At 39.4% G+C, this 19756-nt stretch overlaps 1 long non-coding RNA gene across 2 annotated transcripts; it reads left to right on the top strand.

Moving 5' to 3' along the window:
- The first annotated feature begins 905 nt into the window (after positions 1-905).
- Positions 906-4499, top strand: LOC109203235 (uncharacterized). Of its 2 annotated transcripts, XR_002063153.2 has the most exons (6): positions 906-1241; positions 1766-1887; positions 2157-2213; positions 2331-2378; positions 3390-3482; positions 3617-4499. It is a non-coding gene; the product is annotated as an uncharacterized LOC109203235 (long non-coding RNA). The 2 variants fall into 2 exon arrangements; XR_002063152.2 differs by lacking the exon at positions 1766-1887.
- The last annotated feature ends 15257 nt before the right edge of the window (positions 4500-19756 follow it).

The following is a 19756-nucleotide window of genomic DNA, read 5'->3' as shown; positions in this document are numbered from 1 at the left end:
AAAAGACACAAAGCTGGAGTTATTCTGTCGTTACGCTGCACAGCTGCAATTTCTTCTCTCATTCTCTCCCCCTCCCTCTCCTGTTGCTGCTTCAATCATGAAGCTGATCAATGATCAGCTGATCAGCTTTTCTCTCTTGTTTGTTTATCGCCCACTTTGCGCCACAAAGAGGAAACCAGCGGATGTCACACTAAACAACAGCAGCACGTTTAAGCTTGATCAGCTGTTGTTAGAATTTATTTAATATTACTTTCTAGTATCAGCTGATGTTTGCTGGAGCCACAGCTGTAAAGCTGCTGGTCATGATGGTTTGTATATTTGGTGAGAGGGAAACATGAAGATGAAACCAGGAGATGTCCTTACTGAATCATCAGAGCTGAACAGGTGATGGAGAAACAGGTTTACCTTTTAGGTGACATGAATGAGTTGAAGGGAAGTTATGAACTGTTTCTGAGAGACAAATAACACCAGGATCCTTTTCTACGTAGCTGACAGCTGGTAACTGTGCAGGGGCGGGTCTAGCAAAGTTATGCCAGGGGGGCAGGTAGGGCATTAACAGGGAAAGGGGGGCACAAAGAAATACTTTTCTTTCTTATTCTCATTTAAAATGTCTCGCTTTTGATAATTATCTGAATCTTACAACCAAAGTTTTTATCTGATTTAAATGTATAGAAATCATACATTTACCAACAAGATAGTGTACATCACTGTCACAACAGTGTTTGTTTTCATTCAAAGGCTTTATGGCTTTAATACCTGGTGGGCCGTTCTCTAGTCAAAATGCCCGATGTTTTGTCCCAGTCCAGCCCTGGGCATGACACGCAGTGAATTAATCTGAGAAGGTGCATTAAAAAATAAATGGCCGGGCCAGCGGTGCACATCTCAAATTAGCTCGTACACTCTAAGAAATGACACACTGATGTTGTTAGCATTATGTAAATGTTTTATGTTAAAACTAATGCCACCAATTGATTTTTAACTTTAAACACAAGTATGTTGTTTTGAATTTAATTAACAACACAATATTTCAATACAACAAAATTCAGTAAATTAAATCCAACGTAAAAAGTTCATTTAAAATGAAGAGCACTTTAATTTAAAGAGGATTGTCCTAATAGGCTCTCCGTACTTCTGAGTTTGCACATGTGCAGTGTGGAAGTTTGATCATCCGCCATTTTCAACTGAGACTTGCATGTGCTTAGTATCCTGGATAGAATCCATCGCCATCTGAGGATTATTTGGTAAGTACAACAATTTAAGGATGACAAATTTGATTAATGTATACTAACTGATAAACATCTGACAATTTCGGGAATACTTTTGCATTTTTTTAAACAAATGATGCCTGGTAAATTTTTTAACACTCTAGCTTAGCGGTCCCCAACCCCTGGTACCGGACCGCGAGAGTTGAGGCGCAGGTGTGAAATGTATGGTTTTCAGGGTTTTTATCAGTTTTCAGCGTTATTTTGTTATCGTTTTTATCGTTAACTCGGTTTTCCTGGGTCTTTTCACATGTGTTATGAATAAATCTTCTTTTTTCGGTACCGGTACTAGTTTTATTTTGTTGTATTTATCCGCGACACCTTAAAGGCCGGTCCGTGAAAATATTGTCAGCAATAAACCGGTCCATGGCGCAAAAAAAGTTGGGGACCACTGCTCTAGCTTGTATACCTCTCTCACGTGTTAGAAGTATGAAGACATTTAACAAATATTGCTGAACCCGCTTCGGTGTAATTTTCCAAAATCTTTTGCGATTCCTGTTAAGGTGAGACTTGCCTACTAAGACTGATAGTTTTAAAATTACTCCCAACATCTACCGCACCTGCTGCCTGACATCAGTAATGACCGCCGGGAGCGCCAGCGATCCTGTAGTTTGAAGAATGAAATGTATGTATAGTGTGTTTTAGAAACATGGATCAATTAAGTTGCCACATTGTTTGAAAGAATTCGACTCCATGTTGATTTCTGGTTTAGTGTCAAACTCAGGGATCTGAGCGATTAACACTTTGATTTGTAAAGTATAAGACATGCGTTCATCTGTTGTCATTGAAGTGCAGAATAATGTGTAATACTGTTATATATAATGCATTTAACTCCTTGTATCAGTTTCCATTGCTCATCAAAGTAACAATTTGTGTGCTCCCTTTTCATTTTAGGTTGGTTAGCTAGTTCTGTCTCTCAATAGATGCAACAAAAGTGGCTCAGATGTGGTTGTAAGTATTTGAGGTATCAATGGAACATGTACAAAATAAACAAATCTATGCTCTTTAAAAAAAAAAATCAGTTATTGATGATGACTAACAAACTTCATTTTTTTCATTTTTTTCTAGGTTTTAAATGTGGAAGTGCAGACAGTGTGCTGAAAGTGTTTTGACAAGGTACCAATTACTAAAGCATTACAGATTAAAGCATGGCCATTATGGTCAAAGACACTCATATCCATGCACATACTATGAATGCCCTTGTTCATTTAAAACATGGAATGCTCTCAAAACACATTTGAGTCGATGTCATATTGATTCTTCAAGTAGATCAGGAGAAACAGTTATCTTTACATGCTCCTTGTGTCCTGGAAGCGAACTGATATCAGTTAAAGAGTATTTCTCCCATATAAACAACCATCTTAAGTGTTTTGAGACAGTCACTTGTATCTTTCAAAACTGTTCATTTCAAACTAATATATATGGTACTTTCAAATCGCATAAGAATAGAAAACATTGAAATTGCACAGAAAAAGACTTTAAACCTGAAGTTTTGAAAGGGTTTGTAAATGAAGATCAGCTATCTGAGGAACACTTAACAGATGATAGAGAAAATCACTCTAACTCCAGTGGTCCTAGTTTTGTTGAAGCTGAAAATGAGAACTTGCAGGAAACCATAATTAGCAAATTTGCTGCTGTCTTGCTCAAATTAGAGATTTTTTCACATGTACCCAGCTCTGCCATTGATGAATTGTTGGAAGAATTACACTTCATTTTTACTTCCGCTGTAGTGCCCATTTCAAACACAACCGCTGTTGAGGTATTCAGGAGGCACGAAGTTCAGGCTGACTTTCAAATAATTAATGAAGTTATCCTTGCCATTAATGCAAATAATCCTGTGGTGAAAGCTATAGTGAAGGGTGGTCCGCTTTCCACCTCATTTAAACGTAAACAATATTATAAAGAATATTTTGAAGTTGTGGAACCTGTTGAGTATAAACTTGAAGCATATTCCAATAAGACTTTTCAGTATGTTCCCCTGCTGAAGTCTTTACATCAGTTACTTTGCCGTAAAGATATAATTGATAAGCTGGATTATGTGTTAATATTTTTGACTTTGTTTTGTAAAGAGGTTGAAAGGAACCAAAATAGGAAACTTCCCTCATATTGAGTTCTTATCTCCACCAGAATCCCAGCATTGATGTTCGACGGGAATGCATTCTGAAAGCTGTCTGTGTCTACTTAAATGAAAAGCCAGATGACCTGTTCAAGGAATTCTTAGTAAGTTAAAAAAGGAAAACGATCAGTTATTTTCCTTTTTTTTAAATTTGGGATAGGAAATGGAAGGTGGACTTACTTGTCCATATGTATATGTATGCAGTTAACTTATATTTTTCTTTTCTTTTTATTTAAAGGATGTGGATCTTGGTGCAAGCAGAGAAACGGAGCAGCTGACTTTGGGAGTCTATGTTGTCAGACATGAAGGAGCAGACTCTGCAGATACACCTGAGGACATTGGTGTCATCATAGAAGGATGCACTGTGCTGCGAGCTCTTAGTGATGTGGCAAAGGGGTGTGCCCTCCTGCTTGGACTAATCTACAGTCTAAATCTGAGCTACCCAAAGCACCTGAAATACACATTTGAATTTCTTCAGAAGGTGCTGATGGAGTTGGATGGGAACAACCTATCCATGAAGGTGCAGGTTCTGAAAAACAAACTGCTTGAGTGAAACAGCCTGCACTGAACTATAGAGGACACTGAACTTTAAGGTTCTCGAACCCTTCTCCTTGCACTTCATAAACTGTTCAGTTTGAATTGCCGCACGAACTTCTGCAAGCCTTTCACTTTTCTGCGTTCTTTGTTCTTGAACCTTTACCAACATCCAACTACACTGAAAAAGATTGCTCCTAACTTTGGACTTCAGTTTAAGTTTTGAAGCAAAGGTTATTTTTCTAAATATGGACAAAAATGACACTAAAGTAATTTCTACCTGCTGTTTGTAGGGCTGTATTGTGGGATTTTCATTGTAGCCCAGTCAAGTTTAAAATAAGTCATGTTAATGTTAAAAATGTTAGAATCACAACACTTTCCAGTTTTAATCATTTCGGTTTAGCATGACATTCTGTATCTTGTCTTTCTGCACTTATAATGCACTTGAATATATGTAAAGATTGTTTATGAAAAAAGATCTAAAAGCATTTGAATTACTCAAAGTGTTTACACACAAGTTTTACACAAAGTATTATTAAAGTTAGGTTAACTGAACAAACTTGTGTTCGATTTATTTAATTTACAAACTTAAATAGAGTATCTCTCCAAAAGTTGAATCTGTTCATCTGGACGTAGCGTTTTGTGGGAGAAACGTTTCGTCAGCTGTAGTCTCAGCTGACTACAGGTTTCCCCAAACCTTATAACCGTTTCTCCCACAAAACGCTACATCCAGATGAACAGATTCAACTTTTGGAGATTTACTTTCCTGGATGATTGAGAATGCATCAAGACGTTAAATAGAGTAAGTTGCAATTCTGTTAAAGTGATTTAATCCTATAGTTTCAGTAGAGCATGTTTTTGGTGCGTAGATTTATCAGATGTACTTAAAATTTCTTGTTCAAATTAAATGTATCATACATTTTACATTTCACTAACCCAGTTGTGTGGAACCGGTTGACATAACTGGGTGGAGTAAATACAACATGTTATTTCTTCAAGTAAGTAGAGCTTGTTTTGGTTGAGTAGGTTTTATTTAGTCCTCTCAATTTAAGTCAACAAGGTTAGTTAGATCAACATTATGATATTCAGCTAATACAACATGATTCTTTTGATTTGCATTTAATTATCCAAATGTTATCAGATATACTTAAAATTTCTTGTTCAAATTAAATGTATCATACATTTTATATTTCACTAACCCACTTGTGTGGAACCGGTTGACATAACTGGGTGGAGTAAATACAACATTTTATTTCTTAGAGTGTATACACACATTAGTTCTTAATGATGGTATCTTAGCTAACAACCCCAACTACCAGATTCAGCTTGTAATTGGCTAAAAATAACTTAGCCTACCGGTGAGAGGGACGTTGCTAGTTATTTCAAGCGATGTTGAAATTTCCACATTCCAACACTTCAAATGCTTCAGGAGCTGCCCGCTCAGCACAGCATCAGCACCACGGAAATACACGGATACCTCCGTAGACTCGAGACAGAATTCACAATGTGTTTTCAGGACTTACAGGTGTATGGAGCAATGTTTTCTTTTCTGATCAAACCAGAAAGCTTTAATGAGCAGCTGGGTTTGTCTCGCATTAACTGGCTGAGTTAATGCCAGTTAATGACATCGAAATGCAGCTGATTGAACTGAAAAGTTCGACTCTGTGGGGGTCAAAGTTTGCAGAACTACAAACGCAGCTGGTATCCATAACTGTGCGTGTTCATGGAGCTGCATTTTCACCTGCTGGACATCACTACCTGACAAGTTTAACTGTCTTCAGAACATTGCAGAGGCCTTATTGACAGTATTTGGCTCTACATGTCTGTGTGAGCAGATTTTCTCTCACGTCTGAATGCTGGAGACCCGGAGACCTGTGTCTCTGAGTGGGAAACCAGAGATCATATTAACATGTGTGTCTCTGTATTAACAAACATGCCATATTGACCCAGTTTATTTTTCTTGTCATTGTTGTGAGGAGACCATAAATAGCATTTGCATTTTCTGTTGTACAGTTGATTTGCTGTTATGGAGTTCTTGTTATGGATAAAAAGTGTCTCTTTTTTTGTTTGTTTCAAAATAACTATTCGCTGATAGCTGCCATCATCTGCAAACAAATATAATTCTATAAAGTTGTTCTATATAGTGTGTAACTGTTAATATAGAGTCTTATTAAATTTATTGCTAATGCAATCATATGGCACACTGACTTCTGAGGAAATTTTAGATGGCACTCATCATCAGAAAGGTTGCCGACCCCTGCACTAGATGTCAAGCCACAAACACACTCTGTTATAAATTCAACATGATGTCGCAAAGTTTGCAGATGTATTAATGACAGTTTGTGATATACTCTGAACTGTATACTTTTAAAAATTGGATTTTTTTAGACATTTCCAACAGTTTTCCTAATTACTACTTAGGGGCGTTACTGCTCATGGTTGCATCGTCTACGTACCAGGCGGGGAAATCCGTCAACCAGCAGTCAGTCGGGATTCCCATCATACATCGGGGTCCTGTCTCTGATGAGTGGCTGTATCTGTAACACTTTTCTACTTGAATAGTTCAATTCAATTTCAATTCAGTTCAATTTCAATTCAATTCAATTCAGTTTTTATTTATATAGCGCCAAATCACATCAAAAGTCGCCTCAAGGCGCTTTATATTGTACAGTAGATCGCACAATAATAAATACAGAGAAAAACCCAACAATCATATGACCCCCTATGAGCAAGCACTTTGGCGACAGTGGGAAGGAAAAACTCCCTTTTAACAGGAAGAAACCTCCGGCAGAACCAGGCTCAGGGAGGGGCGGCCATCTGCTGCGACCGGTTGGGGTGAAAGAAGGAAAACAGGATGAAAGACATGCTGTGGAAGAGAGACAGAGATTAATAACAGATATGATTCGATGCAGAGAGGTCTATTAGCACATAGTGAGTGAGAAAGGTGACTGGAAGGGAAAAACTCAATGCATCATGGGAATCCCCGGCAGCCTACGTCTATTGCAGCATAACTAAGGGAGGATTCAGGGTCACCTGGTCCAGCCCTAACTATATGCTTTAGCAAAAAGGAAAGTTTTAAGCCTAATCTTGAAAGTAGAGATAGTGTCTGTCTCCCGAATCCAAACTGGAAGTTGGTTCCACAGAAGAGGGGCCTGAAAACTGAAGGCTCTGCCTCCCATTCTACTTTTAAATACTCTAGGAACAACAAGTAGGCCTGCAGTGCAAGAGCGAAGTGCTCTAATAGGGTGATATGGTACTACAAGGTCATTAAGATAAGATGGGGCCTGATTATTTAAGACCTTGTATGTGAGGAGCAGGATTTTGAATTCAATTCTGGATTTAACAGGAAGCCAATGAAGGGAAGCCAAAACAGGAGAAATATGCTCTCTCTTTCTAGTCCCTGTCAGTACTCTTGCTGCAGCATTTTGGATGAGCTGAAGGCTTTTCAGGGAGTTTTTAGGACATCCTGATAATAAAGAATTACAGTAGTCCAGCCTGGAAGTAATAAATGCATGAACTAGTTTTTCAGCATCACTCTGAGACAGGATATTTCTAACTTTAGAGATGTTGCGCAAATGGAAGAAAGCAGTCTTACATATTTGTTTAATATGTGCGTTAAAGGACATGTCCTGGTCAAAAATGACTCCAAGGTTCCTCACAGCATTACTGGAGGCCAAGGTAATGCCATCCAGAGTAAGAATCTGCTTAGATACCATATTTCTAAGATTTTCAGGGCCGAGTAAAATAACCTCAGTTTGATCTGAATTAAGAAGCAGAAAGTTAGCGGCCATCCAGGTCTTTATGTCTTTAAGACATTCCTGCAGTTTAACTAATTGGTGTGTGTTATCTGGCTTCATGGATAGATAGAGCTGCGTGTCATCTGCATAGCAGTGAAAATTTATGCTATGTCTTCTAATGATGCTGCCTAAGGGAAGCATGTATAATGTAAACAACAACAGGTGCCTTATTATTTTTTGTTTTATTGTAAAAATGAAATTTAAGACATCTGTGGACTAGATTTGCTCCTTGAGTGGAAGAATAGTAACATTCACTTATTACTTCTTCCTTACAAGAAATCTTAACTGAGACATTAGTCCTTGCACTTGAGTGAAGGAAGACTTTTTCAGGCTGAATCATTTATCATTCAGGCTTGCCTTGAGCCCAGCACTGCTCGTGGGGACATTCATAAACACTAACTACAGTAATGCTGCTTTAGGCAGCTGTGATTACATTCCTCACTGTAGTAACATTACCCAGCATGAACCCAACAAAGTTCATACTGAATCAGGACAGAGGAGTCTGAGGCTTGAGCCAATGAGTGGCTCAAACTGCAGATGCTGTGAAAAACTACAGTGGAGTTCTGGCATCAGCACTTTCAGCTATTTCCGACTGTAAGGGTATTTTCATCCAATAAGGCTTTGTCTCTGCTTGGTTCCCTTTTCCTACTGTGATGAATAGCACTCCTCAAGGTCAACTGAGCCTTTGGCTGCATCCAGGCCTCATTCACACACACACACACACACACACACACTTATTCACATACATATACAATATGTCGTCCAGAGACTGATGACTGACCATCTGATGACACAACAGCAAATCCATTAGTACATGTACATTTACTATGTATAAAGTGCTGTGTAATATACTGGCCTGTACACTATTCAGAGCAGGGCTGAAAAAAAACTTGTCCTGCACATAAACACATGACTGATAGAGAAAAACTGAAATGATCAATGGATTTCACTGGGCTACATTTGCATAATTTGTATTTAAATCTCAAATATTTCCGAAGAATAAAGGTCTGCACACTACCCCAAGAATGTTACAGTACAACCTGCTGACATAGTAAAAGAAAAAATAAATGCAAAACATGGTTCTTTGGTACTAGAGTGATTTCTACATTTTAATCTATGGCAGAAAAAACCTCTGACCATAATACGTATGCATCAGTGTGATAAGAAAGAACAGAAGAGTACCTCTCTTCAGAAACAAAATTCTGGAAAACGCTGGGTCACACTTCCGGATAGGCCATGAGAGGGTGAAGACGCGTGTGCCAGCAGCTCCTGCACCTGATTTGATGAAATTGCGATAACCATCAAAGTAATACATTTTTCTCTTACAAAGTAATACAGGGGTTGTGAAGAGTTCATTCTTCTCCAAATGCCACCAAAAAAACCAAATCCGAAGCAAGCGGCGACCGAAACGACCGACTTTGGCGAGGCCTCAGCTGAAAATGACGGCGTTAAAACCGGCACGCCAGCCATTTTCGCATTTGAGGAGTATACACAAGGTAACAAACAAGTGCTGTCAGCGATTGCTTCTTTGGACACCAAGATAACTCAAATGAAAGCAGACATTTGTGATACCCTGCGCGAGGAAATTGCAACGCTGAGGGCTGAAAATGAGGAGGCCATCTGAGCTTTGAGAACCGTAATGGAAAACCACAATGTCCAGCTGAAAGATTTATCAGAATCGGCAACAAATACTTCAAACTCCGTGGTGAAATTAGAAGAAAAAGTCAAACAACTTTCTAACAAAGTGGAACAATTGTCTGAAAAATGCATTGATCTGGAAGGGCGTTCAAAGAGGAACAATATAAGGATAGCCGGGGTACCTGAAGGCAGAGAAAATGGACAGCGTGTTAGAGATTTTGTGGCAAAGCTGTTACGAGATCTATTGGACCTGGATGAAACTCCGCTGTTGGACCGAGCACACAGAGCCCTGCGAGCGACCCCAGAAGATGAAGCCCCGCCACGACACTTGATCGCGAGGATACATTACTACCACACCATGGAAGAAATACTACGAAAAGTTTCTACCAGAAAGAATCTGAAGCTTGGAGATATTCGCGTTCAGATTTTCCGCGATCTACCTCAGGCAGTTGTAAAACGACGTGCTGCGTTTACTCCAGTAAGAAACCTGCTTCGAGACCAACCCGGAGTCAAATATGGACTTTTATACCCTCAGGGTGACATACAATGGTACGGAGCTGGTGTTTACGGATCCTAACGAAGCACGCCGCTATGCACAAGAAAAATTTGATCTTAAAAAGGACGACATAAGGTAGATAAACCAGAGCTCAGCCTCTGGCCCAGTGACACGCATTTACTTTGATGTAAAGAGACTATAACTTGTTATGGAGCTACGTTGGATAGAGGAAGTTTTGAGATAAAGTATTTTGGTAAGCTTAGTTTTTGTTACAGCATCCCTTTAGATTTTTTGTTTTTGTTTTGTTTTTTCATTTGGGAATGCACGGATGGGGATGCATCGCTTACATATTTGTCTTATTTTGTTATGGTTATTGTGAGTACAAGAAAATAATTATTAGAATGTAATGTGTTAAATTTGTTTAGATCACAGTAATAAGGAAGGATTGGTCTGTGTTTTAGTTTGGCTTAGCTGTAGGCCTGAGTGTGTGTAATTGTTTAGAGGGAAAGGAATTTATTGACACTGAGGGTCTGCTGTCATAAAAGGAGACAGGAAGCTACAGTTGGGGGTTGCTGATGCTGATGCTTGTACCTTTAATAAAAACTCATAATTGCCATAACTTAGAAGTAGGCTTGCAGGAGACTCTCCACCTTATCTGTAAATGTAAGACAACAAGAGGCCATTGGCCCAGTGGATGCAGAGTGGGGGTCTCAGTGTTTGTAATATGTTAACTCTGTTTTCTATGTTGTGTAGAGGAATTTGGTTTAACCTGGGTGAGGAGATTACTTTTATGACCCCCAGGAAGTCACGTATACAGAGACACACACAAACAGTGCTTTGACTGTTATGACGCACCCACACCTACATGCACATTCACTCACACTGACATGCACATTCACTCACGTGCACTCACATAGACATACGGGTATGCGCACACACAGGCACTCACGTGCTCGTGCACATAGACACAGACACAGAGTTTGCAGCACATTGTGGGGGGTTTTATGATGGGGTCGCTCCTATAAAGCTGGCTGTGACTAACAAAGAGGGGAAGATTTTGCAGAGGGACACACCGGCCTCGTCTTCCCTTCTAGAAGTGCATGCTTAAATGAAGATGAAATAAAGATGAATAAAGATTTTGTAAAAATGACTACTGGGTCCGGTGCCATCTCTGAAGGCCCGAGGAATAATAAAGAACCGGGGTAAAACTGATTTCCCAACAGTTTTGGTGCCGAAAACCCGGGATTCGCTCGAGGCCCAGAGAGGAATTGGCAGAGCTGAGATCGTGAAATGAGGCGAACAGAGAGCTAGCTCACATGATTAAAAGGTAAGCATGACCTGTTTATTTTCGAACCGTGCATATTTTTTAAAGCCTAAATTATCTGTTCGCTAAGTTGAGCGTATCTCAGTGTAAATTCACTCAGTAGAAAAAGGCGGCTAGGGTCCGTCCCAGTGCGTTAAAGCAAGAGACTTTTGTTAAGAACTACAGGTTGATGTTTAACGTACTGTTGAGCGACAAACTAAAAACTACTTCCAAAAACATTCAGCTTTGATATCAATGAGTTTTTTGGGTTCATTGAGAACATGGTTGTTGTTCAATAATAAAATTATTCCTCAAAAATACAACTTGCCTACAAATTTGGTACCTTCGCAGGCTGCAAGATCAACTGGGGAAAAAGTGAAGTACTGCCCATCAAATTGGAAAGCAAAGAATGGCTTACATCCCTCCCATTTAAAATAACTTACGAAAAAATTACATATTTGGGCATCACAATAACAAAAAGATACAGTTCCCTACAGGGAGTGCAGAATTATTAGGCAAGTTGTATTTTTGAGGAATAATTTTATCATTGTCCTGCATGAAAATCATGTTTTTCTTGAAGGATGCAGACTTCTTCCTGTACCACTGCTTGAAGAAGGTGTCTTCCAGAAACTGGCAGTAGGACTGGGAGTTGAGCTTGACTCCATCCTCAACCCGAAAAGGCCCCACAAGCTCATCTTTGATGATACCAGCCCAAACCAGTACTCCACCTCCACCTTGCTGGCGTCTGAGTCGGACTGGAGCTCTCTGCCCTTTACCAATCCAGCCACGGGCCCATCCATCTGGCCCATCAAGACTCACTCTCATTTCATCAGTCCATAAAACCTTAGAAAAATCAGTCTTGAGATATTTCTTGGCCCAGTCTTGACGTTTCAGCTTGTGTGTCTTGTTCAGTGGTGGTCGTCTTTCAGCCTTTCTTACCTTGGCCATGTCTCTGAGTATTGCACACCTTGTGCTTTTGGGCACTCCAGTGATGTTGCAGCTCTGAAATATGGCCAAACTGGTGGCAAGTGGCATCTTGGCAGCTGCACGCTTGACTTTTCTCAGTTCATGGGCAGTTATTTTGCGCCTACATCCCTCTGCAAGATATCTCACTATTTTTGACTTTTCTGAGCCTGTCAAGTCCTTCTTTTGACCCATTTTGCCAAAGGAAAGGAAGTTGCCTAATAATTATGCACACCTGATATAGGGTGTTGATGTCATTAGACCACACCCCTTCTCATTACAGAGATGCACATCACCTAATATGCTTAATTGGTAGTAGGCTTTCGAGCCTATACAGCTTGGAGTAGGACAACATGCATGAAGAGGATGATGTGGACAAACTACTCATTTGCCTAATAATTCTGCACTCCCTGTAGTAGGGCTGGGCTATATCATACCGTTCACGGTAATACTGGTGTAATTTTGGGCAACGATAGGAAAATGAAATATCGAGATAGAATATGGGTAAAACGCGCATGCGCAGTGCCTATGTTTACATACGCACATGGCGGCGACGCAGAATGAGAAGAGCGAAAGTGGATCATTCAATGAAACGGATGAACCAGAATTGGTTTGTAAAAATGCTGCAACTTCAGTGGTGTGGAACTGGTTTAGCTTTCGTCCGTCAGATACACAACAAAGCACTATTTTTGGTAGCGCATGCTAGCGGGCTGTTGTTATTACAGTGTTGTTTGGAAAATACGGCACACTTAAAATCAATCCTTTGATTTTTCTGAAAATCGACAGTGTCCCTTATAATCCCGTGTGCCTTATGTATGAATTCTGGTTGTGTTTACTGACCTCGAAACGATTTTATGTGGTATGTGGTAAATGTTTTAGTACGACTTTGCTAAGCTACGGACCCGCACCGCTTGATGGATTGTCGGAGCATTACGGCTACCGTAGGCGGGTCCCTCGCGGAGTGATACGTACTGTGCTTCAACATAATATTACCGTATTGTGTGTGTATAACCTCTTTTTAAGTTTTGTGGATATTTTACATGGTTATGCTGAGGATATGTCGGCCAATTTCTACTGGAAATGCCTTTTGGTTAAACTGTCCGCAAGGAATTTGCAGTGTTACATTTTTATATAACTTTAATGCACATAAAATACAGCTGCTTGTTTAAGTGAAAATACATTGATGGGTTTCTTTTTGTACTAATAAAGTTGTGGAGTTGTAAAGTATTTTGTCTAGTGTCAATTATATCGTCAGTTATATCTTTATCGCAAATTTTCAAATCTATATCATGATAAATATTTTTGGTCATATCGCCCTGCTCTATTCCCTAGTGAAAGAAAATTTTCTCCCTCTACTGGAGAAGCTTAAAAACAACATCCAGTATTGGAGGACACTCCCTATCTCATTGATAGGGAGAGTGAAGTCAATAAGGATGGTATTTCTCCCGCAGTATTTATATTTGGTCCAAAATATTCCAATTTTCTTGCCCAAATCTTTTTTCAAAAAGTTGGACGCCATCATTATGCCGTTTATATGGAACTACAAAACACATAGAATAAAAAAAAGACCACCTATGTAAACACGGATCCCTTGGAGGACTTACACTACCCAATTTCATGCATTACTATTGAGCATCAAATTTAAGAATAATTTCCCTTTTATTGGATCATACAGCGTTACTCCCCCATGGCCTGCAGATGGAGCGGGAGGATTGCCTTCCTTATTGTGTTGGTGGAATATTACTCTCTCCTACTCCTTTGACAAACGCACACTATAATTCGAACCCAGTGATTCACACCACCTTGCAAATCTGGAGACAAATAATTAAGCACTATCAATGTGTACACCTGTTACAGCTAACCCCTCTTTCCTTCCATCATGTGCAGACGGAGCTTTCAACATGTGGCAAGAATTGGGAATTTGTAAACTAAAAGACTTATACTCAAACGATACTGTGGTGGATTTTTGTTTGATATGTTTAACTATGTAACTATATACACTATATATCTATCTGCACTGAACATATATATTCAAACTTTCATGTAGAGTCTTAAGCACAAGACATTTTTGCTTCACCGAGGTATATTAAGTTGGTACGTTAACAGGGCAGTTAATGTAAGGGGAGAGTTCTCCTGCATAATTTACTCTCCGGTAACTAACCTTCCCTAATACACACTCAACGTCTTTAATGCAGCACAACCAAAACAGTAACATTGTAACAGAGATCCTGAACACATACAAAATCAACACACACACACACACACACACACACACTTTGAACCTACACTGAAGTGTTTTTAAGATGTTATAAGATTGTGCCACTTGCTGTATAAGATTTAATAATTAGGATTAATGTGTGACCTTTGACCGTGTCATGACCTATTGTGATAAGCCAGAGCAGGGGGTAGTCAGAGTCCTGACTGGCCTTTGGCCAAGACCTTGGCCGCTACCTGACCCCTGCAGCTGTGTTGGGCGTGTGGGAAAGTTACCCAGCAGCAGGGGCGGGGATACTGGTCCCTATATTAGGGGACCAGAGGACACCCCCAGGGCTTTTTTTCCTCCTGCTGCTGCTACCTGTCCGTCTCTGTGTTGCTCTGCTGTCTGTGCTTAAGGCTGTACACCCCGGGGTTTTGCTTTGCTTGCTTTCTGCTATGTAATTCTCTTGCTAAATGTCTGTATGTATTTTTCCTGCTGTTCATATGATTCAGTGTATTAAACTCTGTTCCAAGAATTCTACTCTTTTACAGAGCATCCTTTTGAGTGTCTTGATTTTAATTGGATTTGGATCTCCACATCGTTGGTGGAAGAAGGTTATCAGAATGGTTTCAAAATTTGCGACCACAATTGGCGACCACGAAGGGACAAGGAATTAAGGTGATTGCTGGGAGCCTTGGGGAATGCCAAAGCCTTGCACATCAGAGAACACCAAGCGGCCGCTACAATAAGGTAAGCAGAGTTTTTTTTCTGCTCAATGTTGGTGTTGTCTGAGTGCAGAAGGGGTGTTCCCACCTTGGCTCCAAGTAGATTTCACCTAACCTTGAAAAGGACTTTAATCAAATGGTCGCTGTTATTCTAAGTGATAAAGTATTACACTGTAAAAATAATGCTAGTTGCGGATGCTGAAGGAGTGGAGTTTAATACTGCATCATATGTGTGTGTGTTATTCCTGTAACTTGTGTGACCCGCGGGGGGAGTGTGAGTGAGCGCTGTGTGTGTGTGTCTGTGTTTGGGGTTTGTGTGTGTGAAAGGCTGCTCTGCCCTGTGCTGGAGTATGACTCCAGGGCTGTGTTGGGGGAGTTTGGGTTTATTTTTCCGCTATTCTTTAGTGCATCTGAAGAATAGGCGTAAGTTGCGCAAAGTAAAAAGTTGAAGTGATGAAAAGTGATGAAAAGTGATGAAACGTGATGAAACGTGATGAAACGTGAAATATATGTCGGCACCCTCAAGGTGGTTACCGCTGGAAACCTAGTTATCCATTTAGGTAGATAAGGTGACACAGGCTAACTAGGTTAACCATTTAATTGGTTAACCTAGTTAACCCAAGTGAATTGCTAGGTAGTCAGGTCTGCTCGGGCTTTGGGGGATTTTTGGAGATAAATTCCTAGCAAGTAACGCGGGGACTTGGGGCTCGCAGTGGGATTCTGAGGGCTTTCGAGTCCACCGGTCTGGACAGGCTAGATGAACTGCACGCGTCGCTCTATGAAAGGCGACACCTTCGGCCCAAGTGTAAATATGTAAATAGCTGTTACTAACCCTTAAGTATAATCGCTGCTGTAAATATTGCTAAGTAGTAGTCTAGAGTATAACCATGTATTGCTGTAAATATTGCTTAAAATAACTCTTGCTGTAAATAAGAGTTAGAGGAATACGCGTAAGGGGTGGGTTTTGATAAATAAATACAGAAAAGGGAAGTTGGTAGGTAGATGAGTAAAAAGTTGTAGAGGGACTGATCTGAGAGACTTAAAAAAAACTGAGCTCACTGTGCTGCAGAGCGCTGTGTCTGCAGGCAGTTTGTGAATCATCCCTAAGGGTGTGGAGGAGTGAGAGGAGCATCAGAGCAGTGAAAAGAGATAAGTCGGCAAAAATTAAGAGTTGTTGAATATAAAGAGGAAAACAGACACTGCTGCTGAAATATAATATTGTTGTTTAAGGAATTTAAACAGAAAGATCTGTAGAAATAATATTTGTTAAGCAGCAATATGAAGTAAGGTGGAAAACTTGTGGGTAAATTTGAGTAAAAGAAAATATTAATTGCCAAAATAGGGATAATGAGTAAATAGGTATTGCAGGCACTTTTTTGGATTATTAGCTTAATAAAAGTATGACCAAAAGTTAAATAAACTGGAAATAGAGCTGCTTGACTAAAGTAAAAAAAAGGATAACCTAACCTAGAGCTAAATTGTAAGATATCCAACTTATTAACAGTAAGAATGACAACTATAAACAAATTCTAATAATAAAACATAGCTGGGATAAAACCCAGGCCTAAAATAATTAGAGGGAAAGTAAATAAATCACACAAACAAATAATAAATGAAATAGGGAGGTTTGTGCTGTGTTTGGAGAAATATAGACGGTAGTGGTGATGATCTAAGACCATCTGAACATCTTAGTACGGAACGAGAGATGGATACTAAATAAATAAGAACATGTTTGGGCTACAACGGAGATAAGAGAGTCAAAAGAGCTTCCATAAATCGATCTCAGTAAAATGCAGGAGTTGTAGAAGAATCTAATAATGTCTCAGAGTTTGCATGTGAAATGTATATTGAGGGTTTGTTATCACTCACCAAAGAATAGTAAATAATGAAGTTCTGCTTGTTGTAGAGAGTTCTGCCGAGGGGTCATAAACTCACCCAAAAGCTTACAGAGAGTGCGAGAGGCACCTGAGTAATATGATGTGAAATGAATGATTGTTGGAAATAAATTGTGTGACGCTTAGAGGAGTTCAGAATAAATAGGCTGACATGTTAGGTGAAGTGGTAATGAGGACAAATATGAACAAATTAACAAAAAGAGACACCTGCTAGAGATCTGTTTAAAATGCTGCCATCACAAATAAGTAGTTGGGAAGAGAAAAGAAGGTAGACAGGGTTTAAATGCAACTAACTGATGTATTAAACCCAGAGCATAAGAGCTAAAATCACTGGATGCAAAATAGTGAAGTGAAATAGAAGAGTTTTGTTGGAAATGGTGGTTTAAGTCAGAGATTGTGACTTAACAATTTCAAGTAAAGTTTAGCGCCTGTTGAGTGTGGCAGAGAGAGACAGTAAAAAAAAAAAAGGAAAAGTGTTGTACTGAGAGAGCTCACATCAGCTCAGCCACTGCTGCAGGAGGCGGCCCGTAAACAGCGTCACAGGGTGTAGCTGGCTCAAGTTGCTCTGACTGTGGAGTGTGTGGGGTGGGCCCTGACATCCTGCCAAGAGTGTCCTTGACCAGTGCACAGTGCACAGGCTTTCAAATGATCTAAGCCAAATGCAAGTGTGTGAGAAGAAGAGTAAAAGACTGACCTGCATGTCTCAAAGAGGTTATTGTTATGGGGAGCTTGTGCAAAGCTCAGAGGAGTCACCTGAGACAGGAAGCAAAATTGTTTGCTTAAAAAAGAAAAAGAAAAAAAGAAAAAGATGTAACTTGTTTGTAAATTTTAGGTCCCACATCAGTGAAGATGCTTAAACAAGTGATCAAATGCTGAGAACAAAAAACAACAAAAAAATGTAAAAAAGAATAGTGCCCATTAGAGTGAGGAACAGGAAGAAAGAAGCTCTGAATTTGACAATAAAATATTAGAAGAAACACCTGGGAGGAAAATGATAAGGCCAGTAAACTGGTTCTCAGCTAAATTAAAATAAATATAACAAACTATTAAAATAAGAAAAGGGAAGTAAGACAGAACTGAATGAGAGAGGGGCAAAAGACATAACAGTAGAGAAGTAGTGGAAAGAATTGAGAATAATATAATTCAGTGAGTAAACAAAAAGCCTAAATACAATGACAGCTGATTAGAGTGTAATGGTAACAATAACAAGACAGTAATTAGAAAGATGTAATAAATAATGCCATTAAGTGTAATAGTAAAGTAAGAGAAAGAGTAGGTATGAAAGAAAAGTGATTACACTTGAGCACTGTAGAGGAAAAAATTAAAAAAGTGTAAATTTAAAGAAAAAGAATATTTGGCTGGGAAAAGAAATAACAGAAATAAAATTGTGGGATGCATGGCTGGTTAACCTGCAGCTGTGGATCATTAGAATTGCTGATCAAAAAATTAAAAAATAAAATGCATGGCTAGATATTGTATGGGGAAAGGGATTATTAAAGGGATCATTGGTATCTAAAACACTCGCCTTGATGCTGATCAGACTGTGTGTAATCCTTCTTCTATAACTATAAGAGAAATAACATTTAGAAAAGTGTCAGAGGTGCGTGACATTAGAGGGCCTTAACCCTTTAAGGCCTCGAGTGTCAGGCTTGAATCAGGAAGTATTTAAGTTTTAAGAGTCCTAAAACATCAGAGTGATTTTTACCATCCAAAAAAGTAAATAAATAAATAAATTACACTTTATACATTTAAGGAATAACTTGCAAAATGCTGTCTTTAGCAAATGCAATATGGTAATTCTTACATATGCAAAATTACTATTGCTTTTAATTTGTCAAGTTTAATAGGTATTGTGACTAAATTTGGGGGTAATTGTTTCAGTAATCAGGGTTTTGAATAGTGACAGGGTTGATCCCACAGCTGCATCTTGTCACTTACAGGAAAGTTGGGCAGAAAAACATAAAACTGTTGTATATGATAATAAAGCCCCTATGATCTTGTTTTAGTTTTACAAGGAAAATAAAAGCAAATATAGATAAATCTCTGCTGCCAATAGGAAATAGAAAGCTCCCTGAATAAGCAGTGTGCATCATGCAGGTGGAAATACACAGGAGCAGGGTTTGGAGGGGATGACAGAGCCTTTGTTCCAGCAAAAGCTGGTAATTAGAAAGAAAACCTAAAATGCAATAAGTAGAAATCAAAAGTTGAACCTTTGGACTAAAAAAGCAAAACAAAAAACAAAAACCATGACAAAAGTGATTATGGCTTAGAAAAGGAGAAGTAAACACGAGAAAGTTTGAGATATAGGAAGTTAGATAAAGGAACCGAAGAGTGAAGAGTGATTAGATAGGTGGGACAAAGAAAGCTGTGAGTCAGAGGAAAGGAAGCTAAATAGGAGAATTCAAAGAACAGGAGTAAGATAATGGAGAGTAACATGAGGTCGAGCTCACAGGCAAAAGAAAAAAATGGAGCAAATGAAAACAGTTACTAACTAACTGATGTATGCACATACTTCAAACAACGACTCTCCTGCTATGAAAGAAAAAAAGAGCTAACTCCTTACAGATGAAGGAGCTCACCAACTGATGGGGAGAAACACAGAGCACCAGTGAAAGACACCAGGCCATGAGTCTGTGAAGAAGAGCAACACTGGCACTGCGAAGGCCTACGTCACTAATGAGGCCTGCACAAGGGTGGAGAGGAGGAGTCAGCTGTATGACGACATCCAATGGCTGGCACATGTGAAAGCCCAAGAACTCCAGAGAGGAGCGTCCAAGTGAAGATCCACAATTCATGAAACCGAGTCTCCTCGAGTCCAATGAAAGACTGT

This window comes from Oreochromis niloticus, linkage group LG2, assembly GCF_001858045.2.
Source record: "Oreochromis niloticus isolate F11D_XX linkage group LG2, O_niloticus_UMD_NMBU, whole genome shotgun sequence".
In the NCBI taxonomy this organism is placed as follows: Eukaryota; Metazoa; Chordata; class Actinopteri; order Cichliformes; family Cichlidae; genus Oreochromis; species Oreochromis niloticus.
Note: the sequence above shows the minus strand (reverse complement) of the source record. Positions and strands in the feature narration are given on the sequence as shown.